Consider the following 12,024-nt stretch of genomic DNA (forward strand, 5'->3'; position numbering starts at 1 on the left):
TCAGAATATGATTCCAAAGCTACTGATTTGGAAGGAGCATAATTTAAATCAGTAGAACAAACAATCTTGAATTTGGATGCCAGTATATAAACAAATAAAACAAAGGCATACACCAGTGTTTTTTTGTTTTGTTTTGTTTTAAATGAGCTTGAAAATAGTTTTGGACTGAAGATTCTTTAGATAGTGACCACTTCATTGGCACCAGTTTAACTGTACTTGAACCTTTTTTTTTTTTTTTTGAGATTGCTGGGAAATCCTTGTGCCTTCTCCCCTCCCTTATATTTTAGGTAGGTAGCGCAACCTGTTTTAAAACATCACCCTAGAACAGGGGTAGGCAACCTTGGCTCTTTTATGACTCATGGACTTCAACTCCCAGAATTCCTGAGCCAGCATGGCTAGCTCAGGAATTCTGGGAGTCATAAAAGAGCCAAGGTTGCCTACCCCTGCCCTAGAACGAATTGTTAAAGTTGGTCTGCATGGGTTCCATCCACATTCTACAGAAGTCAGGAAAAGAACCTTTCCCAGATTTGAATGGATTTGCATTGCATTGAATGAATGTGCTCAGCGGCATCTAAACGTGGGTGCCTTTACATTGAACAGGACTGGATGCTTGCAGTGAAAACAAGGTCCTGTGCCAAAACGAGGACTCCTTGATACACATACAGTAATGAATTGATTTTTCAGCCTTAACACAAAATGCAAAGGGTACAATGTGAATTCCCTCGTCACTACTGGAGAGGCTGTTTGGAAGTGGTGTTAAATCAAAGTTGAATATCGTGCCGCTTGGCTCCAGGATCTTGCCTCGTATAGCTCAAGCTTATTTACTCAGAAGGAAATACTGCTGGTTTCGGCGGAATAGCCCTCGTGGGCAGAAGAAGGCAGAGAGTTGAAGCTTTCCTCAACTAAAGTAATGTAACCTTTGGAACTAGGTTGCCTACCAAACAGCTGCATTTAGGACAGAGAGGCGAGAAGCTAGGTTCTTCCAAGGAGATGTCGGTTGCATTGCGATGCCCCTCTTTTTGGAAGAAAGCTGTCTTCCATTCGTCGGGACTTACTTCTAAGCAACTATTTTAAGGACTGGGTTACTATGGGGGGGGGCACGATAGCCCTTCCTCCGACCTCACGGTTTTTGTTTTTTAATTGCTGGGCTCCCGATTGCACAGCAAGCTGCTCAAGAAAGCCTTCGGAAGAGTAGAAGGAGCGCAATTCCTCCGCTCTGGAGAAGCTACAGATCGGGCACCGTTTTGTTGTTTTTTTTCTGCAGGCCAGCAGTGGAAAGCCAAGCGAAGGAAAAAAAAGGTGACGAAACGGAAAGCCGCCTTTGTTTTCTCTGAGGCTTCTTCCCTCCCCCCCCCCAAACATTATTCTGCACCCTGTGACAGTTAAGGTCAGATTAGCCGAAATCAACGCTTCTATTTCCCGGATCGTGCCTTTTTGATCCAAGCCTCCCTTGACGCATAGGTGTGCGCCAGCGCCTGAAAAAAAACCTTGGGCGCGATTTCCAAGTTGTGAACTTTGGACAGAGCAAACGATCCAGCCCTCTTTGTGTTGCACGTTTCAGTCGGAATGGCCAACGCCAGGTAAAGAATTCCCCTTCCTGCTTCCTGTCACTTCCCAAACGGGCGGCTGAATTATTTGGCTTTGCATCCCAGATTCCAATCCCCCAGGCTCGTCACAGATATTCCCCCCCCCCCAGGAAGCTGAATTTCTTCTGCATCCACTCTTTAGGGAAACGGATTGCCCTGGGGAAAAAAGGGGGGAACGCCCCTGCCAAGTAACTTTCTCCGAGATTGAAGGCCGTTCCTGCCAAAGCCTGATGCAACCTTACCCGGAAAGGAAAGACTGACAGGGGATTTGAAATCCAACGTGCAGGTTTTGTATTGGGTTCAAATGTCCTTCGAAACTCTCCACGGTGCTCTGCCCGGGAAAGATAGGTCGCAGTTCCTTCCCTTTCCGTCCCATTTCTCGTTAAGTCCAGTTACATAACTAAACCCTAACCCAGGCTATCCAATGCGTATCTACTCAGAAGCCAATCCATTTAAGATTACCGCTGATTATTCCTAGCTCACTATATTTAATATCACGTCCAAGTCTGGGCGTGGAATTGATGGGCTGCGATCCTGAACGTTGAAATTAGTCCATTCCACTCAATAGACCAGCTGTTTCTATCCGGATATTAAATAGGCGGAGTGTGAGTCGAACCGACGACGGGGAGATCCCTTGCTACGGTAGTTTCAGGATAAGAGACCCATTTAAGGCCGAATAATTCAGATACCAGCTCATTGGTTTCACACGGATCTGCATTATTAGAGACGAAGTTACATGAGGCTTGGTCCAATAGCTGTGATAGCTTTCCCTTTAAAGTTCAGTTTAAAGTTTAAAACGCTAGGAAAGTTGTATTGATTATTTTCAAATCAAAGTTCATCTTCTTTGCAGTGATTTGACAGGAACATTTATTTATCTGTTTAAAACAGGAGGCAGCAAAAATAATTACTTAGTTGGCTTTAGATCTTCTCACTGACTATTTATTTCAATATGAAGATGTTGGCAAAAGTACTTTCTGATCAAATTACAAATTTAGAGAAATTCTGCTCAGCCTCTCTCCTCCCTTTAGAAACAGCTAGGACTGCATATTTACTGTTAGAATAGAGGGGGGAAAATGACCAAGTACAATATATTAGAACACCTTACAATGTAAGTGTAGGAGTAAAATGCAAATAGGCAAGCACTGCATTGACTTGGAAAGAAGCCCCCTCACCCCCTCTGAGTAATTACCGAGGTATATTAGTAATGAAATCCTACACAAGTCTAGTCAGAAACAAAAACCCATTGAATTAAATCAAGCTCACTCCCAAGGGTTGTGTATAGGTTTGCAACCCAAAGTAAAGATCTCATTTACTGAAGCTCACTTACAGCGCATCCCAATGTAGGGTACTTTGATTTCGTTTTTCATTCCCGATGGAAGGGGGGAGAGAGAAAAAAGAATGGCAAAGAATATATTCCAATAGCCACACAGGATGCTTTGCCACCTCTTTGGCGTTTCTACTGGAAACCAAGCAGAAGACAAACGGTGCAACAGCTGGAGATCAAGCAAAGTGCATTGCAAGTAGGGTGGGACTGAAAGCTGAGATCGCAGCAATTAAGATTGTAATCTTGTGTACATTTATGTGAGAGTAAGACCGACATATTATATACAGATATAGATATCTAGCAAAGGAAACTCATTTCAGCTAACGATTGATCTTACTGGAAAGCAAGAATGATTTCAATGTTAAGCAGCCCAATTAATTGCCATTTTAAATTGTCACTGGCATTTTAAACTGCTTCACTTTTAAACATTGCTAGGCAGGAAAGACCCACTGCCACACACAGTTTTAAGATGGGGAGATGGAGGGAAAGGATTTTGAACAGTAAGCAGTCTGGACTTTTGCTAGCTCTTGCTTGTAACACATTCAGACCTGATACACTCTATATGATCCAGAAGGGAGACAGTGCACTTGTCCAATGATCAGGAACCAACTCTGGGTTCTGCATTCTTTCTCACTGGTAATTTACAACAACATCCAATCATGGTTGTGTTCACATGACAATAATGAAAATGGCTTTATAGCATCTTCATTTGTTATGCTGGGTCAAGGTAAGTTTGCAGCAATCCTCAAGATGCTTATTAAAAATTAAGAAATCCCAAGAAAATTTCTTGGAATTTCTTGGAAAGTACAGGACATCCAAATCATTCTGTTGACTGAAATGTGCTGGTTATTTGGAAGTGGTGCCACTAAAATGGACAGATTTCTAAGTAAGAGTACAGCATCGGCCTATTAACTTCCAAAGACCATTCAAAACCAGTTCATTATAGATGTAACATGTTCCTTAATAGGCAAATCTTTTCTTCTGCACACAATGTGACCAAGTGACCAATTATAAGTAGGTGGGATTTACTACTTAATTTATGCTTCTGTATTTAGTGCCTGAACACTATTCTAGGCTCATTAGTGGAGATTAGCAACATGACATCCATTTCTACTTGATTTTTCCACTACAAATTTATACAACAAATCCAGCTCTCTTAACTTTAAATCTGATGCTAGAATCATCTTACAGCAGAATTCCATGAAGTTACTTGGAAGTAAGCCCCACTGAACATATTCTCCAGAAGGTGTGTACAGACCTGCTAACTTTGTGGTTAAGTGAAATGAATTCAGCTATCACCTCTCTAAAAAACTCAGCTAAGGCCAAGTATTTGAATGTCAACAAATCCACACATTCCAGCCTAAACACATCATGTGCTGCAGCTCCAACTGAAGTAAGAAGAGGGTGAAGGGATACAGCTAGGGGAAATGAACCAAGACACTTAGAGCTAACCCCATCTCAACATCCTTTTTAGCGATGTTCTGCTTTCAGAAAAAGGTAATGTGTCTTATATAAATTGTGCAAATTGCAGCTATTCCAAATGTTATCAGCTGAGTTACCTTGCCTCAGTATTCATTGCTTAATTCTTTCCCCACTCTTTCGTATCAATGGGAATTTCTCTGTAGCACCTCTCGTGGTCTATAATAGCAAATACTTATTAACTTTTAATACTTGGTGGATGAATTTATGACCTTCAAATTGTTGTTGGTCTACAATTCCCATTTCTTCTAACAACTGGCTGGCTGGGATTGATAAATGTTGGAGTCCAATAATTTGAGGACACCACAGATTATGAAATTCACAGGGCAATCAATGTACTGTAAACAATATGCAATTGGCTCATGCGAAATTAAGATGAAATTCCTTGGCAAAGAAATGGAGTCATTTAAAAATGATTCAGCTTTGGTTCATTTTTGTATAGATCTGGATCTGAATAAGTGATGGACTTGAGAAAAAGTTATTTACGTGTTTATATTTATTGTTAAAAACTACTATGAGCAACAACTGAGTCTTCTAGTTGTATAATCCTACTTGATACATGTGTAAAGCTTTTCCATAGTATGAGAACCACTTTCTCCCCCCCAAAATAGGCTACCATTACCAAAACCTCCAGATGGTAGGGACAACTGAACAGAACAGAAAAATCTAATCATAATGGATTCTGATGTTCTCAGGATGACAAAAAGCCTTAAAAATTCCCTTAATAGTACTTAGTATTGGCCTAGTCCTTGTGTATATTTAATTAAATAAAGTCCTGTACATAAGGAAATCATTCTGCCTTGGTATTTATTCTTCCCAAATCCACAGCTGAGATGGTTAAATAAAAACAAGACAATACAACCATTTCTATTGTGTGCATTTAATGTGGATCAATTATATTTGTAAAAACAATGACATTTTTTATTTTGTTAGCTTCTTTGAGTCATATCCACTAGGGGAAAGACGGATCTAAATCCAGTCAATAGATAAAATCATAGACACCCATGGTGAATGGAAGTTACTCCGCACATGTTCAGAAAGAGATACATTATGGCCACATATTCTGAAGCATGTTCAGAACTTCTGACTAGAGATTTTAGAAATTAAGGGAGCTGCAGTGTGGAAACAAGGTAGAACCTTGGTCTCTTTGAATAGCTTTCCCCTGGCTGAAATGAAGCCATCCCATCCATTCTTCAGAAACACAGCAAGGATTGTATGTACAAAATTCTTTCTTTCCTTCTCTCAGTCTTAAAAGGCCAACTCCAAGTAGCAGACACTCCATAAGAGTAGCAAAGGTAAAACAGTAAATAAGAAAGCAATGTCATATATGTGCAAGTGACAGTTCTCCTTCACATTAAAAATGCAAAGCTTCACCCACAGAACTTTGACCTTCCCAATCTCTCTGGAAGGTGCAAAGTTGGCCCACAAACCAGCTCATGGACACTGATTCTCTGTCAAAAAAGCAAGCTTGCCATCTGGCAGGTGGCCCCTGGACCTGTGGTCCTCCCACCTAAGTGCCAAAGTTTGCCTACACTCTGTGGCCTACTGGCCCTTCGTTGCAAAGTCTGGTTCCCTCTTCCACCTCTTTGGGGCAAGACTACTTTGGCTCTCTGGAATCCAAGCTCAAGGATCTTGCAACTTGAAGCTGGAGAGGGGTAGCATCCAGGCCTAAGCTGACTTTCCCAGCCTCTGTTCATTAACCAGCCAGGCCTTCAGGCAGAGGAAGATTTCCTCCTGCAGATGGAAATGTCAACAGATTGGTAACTAGGGCAGGAGGAAGAGGGGGGCTTCATGCCCCTCTCTCCATAGAGACCTTAGCATGAAAATAGGAGCCGAGGGGCGAGAGCCCTGAGTCTCGGGAAGGGACAGATTGCTGGGGTGGGGAGAAAGGATGGCGGTGTCTAGTGAAGGTCAGGGACTTTCTTTGGATGCTCACTCCTTTTGGCTACACCCCCCCTCCACCACACACACACACACACACACACACACACACACACACACACACTGGTCCTTATTTCAAGTTAATCTGTTAGAGTACAAAAATGTGCATGTTAGGGAGGAAAAAGTTGATATGGACAGCCAGAATGTCTCAAAAACATTCTGAGCTTAAATGACAGAGGATACCTTCATTTAATTTACAAATCAGCAGTCCCTGCTCTTATTTTTCCCAGACAGTGGCACCATAAACACCTTAGAGACTGCAATTCTACAGGATATGCACTTAACTCAGTAAGGGTGGGGGGGACCTCCCCTTAAGGAGACCTGTTTTGTGCCTGGTTCCGCAGAACTCCAATAAGACAAGATAATTAAGACTTAAAGCTTTCAATAGTTGTTCCCGCAAAAGAGGGACATCCTAATCAGCCATCCTAGCCAAGCCATTGGTCAGCTAAGGGTTTGGTGTAGCACTCAGAACCCAGATAGGGGGAATTAGCATCAACCAATTGTCAAATTTGGATGCCACTTGGAGATTCTTAAAGCATTAGGAGAATTGCATCCAGGAAAGAGAAGTACCCCCCCCAATAGTTTGAATAGGTGTCATAAATTTGCTGAAAATATGCTAATGTAGGCAAGTGAAGGGATCAGAGTGATCTTCCTTTGTAAAGAAGGCACCATCTGTATAGCAACTTTTAATAATAAGCTGCATGCCAATAGGAGCTTTCTATGAGCAAAGATTAAGAAAAAAAATACGTGTGAATTTAGTCAGCAGTCCTTAAATCAAGATTTTTCCAGCAAGGAGGTACCGCTGTGCTGCCTAGGTATCCCATGCTGGTTTCCTCTAAACACTTTGGCTTTGAAATTAGCTTATTTATGTCGAGCGTTGTTTTCAGTTTTAAGCTGTCACAACACTCCGGCTTATTCTCTTACCATTCTGCCAACCCATTCAGTTGTGCAGGTCATCGCTTGAGTTTGTCGTCATTAAGAAGTAAGCCTGCAGGTGTAGCCGGCTTTCATTAACCGCGGCCGCCAGACCGCTCCAGCGAAAAGAAACTTGTTTTAAGCGCATGTGTGAATCGATGCTGGAACATCTCGCGCGTTCTCCAAAACAATATCAGTGGCCCTGTGGCTTTATAGCCCTGCGGGAAACATCTAGATCTAACTTATCGGCAACTCAGCCAAATTGCGCTGATTTAACTCATGTCACTTCCTTCTCGGCTTCGCATCAAAAGCGGCTGGTCTTTCTTCAGTTCTACCGGCCCCCAAACCGTAAAGTCCAACCCTCGGTCTCCTTAATTTCAAAAGCCACTACCAGAGAGGCTCCCGGACGAATTTGCCTGCCTGCCTTTCATTCACCGCTTGAAGAGGAGAGTGGGGGGGGGGGTGAGCCCTTACAACACGGCCAGGGCGCTGCTAATACGCTTTGATGGGGATTGAATTCATTATCTCCAATAACACAATTGTGCTTGGCCAACGAAAAGAGCAAAGTAATACTCATCTAGAATTAGAGCGAGGGGCTCAGAAGAAAAGGGACGAAGGGGCCATTTCAAAGGGGGTAGGAGGGAAAAATGAGAAAACACCTAGCCGGACAATCAGCGAGGCGAAGGGGGTCCCCCAGTTTAATGCCCAGAAGTGTATGAAGTGGGCCGTTGCAAGGATCAAGGCACGTTGGTGGTCCCTGACTGCGCATTCCTGCCTTTGCCGGCCAAGTCGAGGCGAACAAGGCCGAGGTCTTGACATTTCCTTTCTCCCCCCCCCCCCCGGCTGAGGACTTATGCCTCGCCCCCAGCTCGCTTCTAATCACATTGGAAGAAGGGAGAAGGGGGGGTGGGCAGAAGGGAACCAGAAGGCCGGGCAGGGAAGACACCTGCCTGGCACAAACAAAAAGGAAATGCCTGAACCAGATCCTCTTCCCCCCCCCCAAGTATTAAAGGTAGAGAAGATCCCGTCTGACCCTGGAAAATTAATGTGGCTGAAGGGGGGGTAGTTTTTTTGGCTGGGGAGGCATAACACCCTGTGACAGAAACAGAGTTTGGCTGTTTTATGGCTCAAGAGTATTTTAGCCATCTAGCCCAAGTCTTTGTCTGAGTTTATCCATCAACATAAGCCAGTTTGTTTTTGCTATAGTTTGCTAAAAAAGCCCTGGGCTTGCATATGGTGCTAAATCATAATAGGGTTTAGTTCCCTTTTTGCTTAACAAGATGTGTAAATTCAACCAACTAACTCTTTTCCTAATGGGGAAAAAAACACGCCAAGGAATGAAAGGTTTGTATTGGGTTGGTAAACTTTCTGGGTTATTCTTTAAAGGGCAGGGTACCAAAATAGGGTTTACAAATTCTTACTTAGCTCTGATGTTTATTGACAGTGATATTTGTGAGGGTCAAAAAAGTCAATATGGTGACAACCACAAAATCAAGGCTTTGTCCCCCCCCTTTTTTTTTTTACATGCAACAGAACCTTGATCACAAGGTTGTGGCCACCAGGTTGCCTTTTTTTGATCCCACAGAAATTCCTGCTGGTCTGTGACTAAATTCTCAGCCTATTGTCCCTCATGGGAGTGCTGTGAAGGAATACGCTACATCACCCTGAGATGATCTATCTAAGGAAGAGGAACAAAAACATAATTCAGCAGGCAAGTGAACGGCTTGATTCACTGATGGGAACTTCTAGGGCAGTTAGAGAGTGTGGCATTATTCTGGGGTTGCAGGTCCTGTAAAGGGAAGGCTGGGATCATCCTTTGTACTGGACGAACAGGTTGTGTTCTGGCATTTCCGAGTCCGGTTTATTTTCATTGCACCTTGCAACTCAGTTTAAGGAAGTAAACCATGGTCCAGTTTCTCATAGGTTTGCATATGCTTCAAATACAGCCATAATGTGCTTGGTTTGCCTGAAACTGTTTTGTAAGCCCAGTCACAGTGATTTGGATATTATGGCAGAGGAAAACTCAACCAGTGACAGGTTATTTAACAAACATACAACTTGGTCTGGCACAAACTGTGCCAACAACTTAGCTTCCATAGGAGTCAGCTGGAGAGAGGCTGGCTTGGAGGAAGTTGAAATTTGGTCTCTCTAGAAAGTGATTTAAGCAGCTTCAGTCTGCACTTGAGCTTATCCCAAACCTTATGGAAACAACCATCGCTGCCTTTCTCTATGAGAAATTAATCAGCCATATCTAGTCAGGCTCTTTCCAGATAAGCTTGACTCCAACTCCCATCATCTTCACTTAACATCTTTTCTGGCTGACCACTAGATGAGTGGGGCTACAATATCCTCAGCTTGAATGCGATGTAAGAGCAAGGAGAACTCAGGTCAAGTAGGTACTCGTTCAAGTCACCCTATGTACTCATGAATGATGCTTTCCTCATCTACGTCCCCAGTTGGGCTTTTAGACTCCAGTTATGGTGAGAAGTAGCTGGAAGGTCGTTCAGGGGGGAGGGGGAAAGCTGCCCTTCTAGCGCGTCCTCCATATCCAGGCCCTGGCATCCCCACTGGGCAGAAAACGGGGTGGGGGGAGCCGCTTGCTCGGACTTTGCTGCGGAGAAGGCCGAGTTAGGCCCTCTGAAGGGCCTTGGGAAAGGTGCACTCCTCTAGCGAGCATGGAGCATTTCCAGACGGTCCAGGAAATGGGATTGTGTCCCTGAGGCGAATGTCCAGCCTCCAACTATAAGGGGCGTTTAAAGGGCTTTCGCCCCGGAGGCTGCCAGCAACTTTGCTTCCAAGTTCAAGAGTGTTGGCGCTGGGGTGCGAGCTGGACTTAAAAGGCTGTTGTGGGAAACGGGTCCCTGTCGGACATGTTGTTTAGAGCCATCATTTGGGTGCGAAGCCTTGGGCTTGTTGGCGTGGCCTACCACAGAAATGGGGGTTTGTTTCTCCACCAGCTTTAAGGGCCCTGACAAACGCGACTGTCGTGTTTCTCTCTCTCCCCCCCCCCCCGCTGGTTTTCACAAGGATAAACATCAATGATCAAAAGCAGTTTTGCAGTGAATAGTTAGCCAGTTTTGCAGTGAATAGTTAGCCAGGATGGTCTTCCTTTTCTTTTGCTGTGGAAAACAAGTGATTACTTAAAGCAAACATGTCTGATTTTCGAAAAGGCTTCCAGACAATTATTTAAGTGTTAGTTGGTTGTCCTCAGTCAGTTTAATAAATCAAGAGAAAATACCAACTCAGCTCTACTTGCAGTCTCTAAAACGGTTTTAAGGAAAAATAAACAAAAAAGACCCCATAGGAAATATATTAGAAGAATAGTGAAGTTTTTCAGCCACCCAAATTGTGCAGACATAAAAGGCAGCCAAAGTATTTAGCCGAGAACAATTTACACTTTTTTTTCTAACACATATTGGATTACCCTAGCCAGCAAGTCCATTCTGGCTGGAGAACAGTCTGAACTGCAATTTAAAAATTATGGTTGCCACGTTGATTTCCTTTCAAAACCATTTATGACAGTTTGGAATTTTTGAGTGAATGGGTGCAAATCTGCAGACAAATGATATATTATTTTTATTTGGTACATGCTTATAGCTAAATGCAGTACCTGACCTGTATTTGTAGCACTGGAAAGACAGCTGTTTTGCAATAAATGTTAGTTCTTTCCCAGAAGTGCAATTTTAAACTAGTGACAAATGTCTAATGGTTAAAATCCCATGCTTACTTTTAAATGAAAGTGTTAGCAATGGAAATTTTTCCTGTTCTTTGATGCCTCTACTGGAAGTTTCAGGGATTTCATGTGAAGAGGAAAGCCAAAAATTTCAGAGAATAACCTTGACAATGAATGTGGAAATGGAAAGATAAGAGAGGAGAAAAGTGAGATCTCAGAATTTCCTCTTCTAAGAACATTACTGTCTAGCACTGCTTATTCACAAAATTTAGCCTCATTCAATTTGGCATTCTCCATATTGTACACTCTTCGTTTCAGTATAATCAATTGTTAGTGAGGTGGAGGATAGATCAAAAGATTGGTATTACTTTAGAGGATGTGAATTTGGTAAAACAGATTAAAGACCAAACTCAAGCTCATATAAAGAGAATTTATAATGTTTTAATAGAATTGGATTCTGAAATGGAATTAGTTAAAGATTGTATGGTTAAATGGGCTCAAAATATTCAAGAGCTGATTTTATTGGATACATGGGAGACAGTTTGGGTTAGAAATGTAAAATTTACTCAAGCACAAAATTTAAGAGAAAATTTTTATAAAATGTTTTATAGATGGCATTTGGATCCCCAAAAGTTGTCCCGCATGTATCCTAATTTACAGCCCAAATGTTGGAGATGTGGAAGCTTAGACGCAACCTATTTTCATATTTGGTGGACTTGTAGAGATATAAAAGCTTTTTGGATTAAGATTTGGTGGAATATTCAAAAGATTTTTAAGAGAAAGATAAAGTTTACTCCGCAATTATTTTTGCTGGGTATTATTGTAGATTTTAATGTCAAAGAAATTGATTTGATGCTGAATCTTATAACAGCTGCAAGATTACTTGTGGGGCAATATTGGAAGAAAAACTCTTTGCCTACTATGGAAGAATGGATAGTTAAGGTGTCTAATTTAGCAGAAATGGCGAAAATCTCCACCTATTTGAAGGACCATTCACAAGAAAAATATATTTCGGTTTGGAGAAGATGGATTGATTATATTCAAAAGAAATATGAGACTGAAAAGTATTATCTTGCTTATGAGTAGATTTTAAATTATTTTTAATA

This window comes from Crotalus tigris, unplaced genomic scaffold, assembly GCF_016545835.1.
Source record: "Crotalus tigris isolate CLP2741 ecotype Arizona unplaced genomic scaffold, ASM1654583v1 scf7180000018371.15429387391:27106975, whole genome shotgun sequence".
In the NCBI taxonomy this organism is placed as follows: domain Eukaryota; kingdom Metazoa; phylum Chordata; class Lepidosauria; order Squamata; family Viperidae; genus Crotalus; species Crotalus tigris.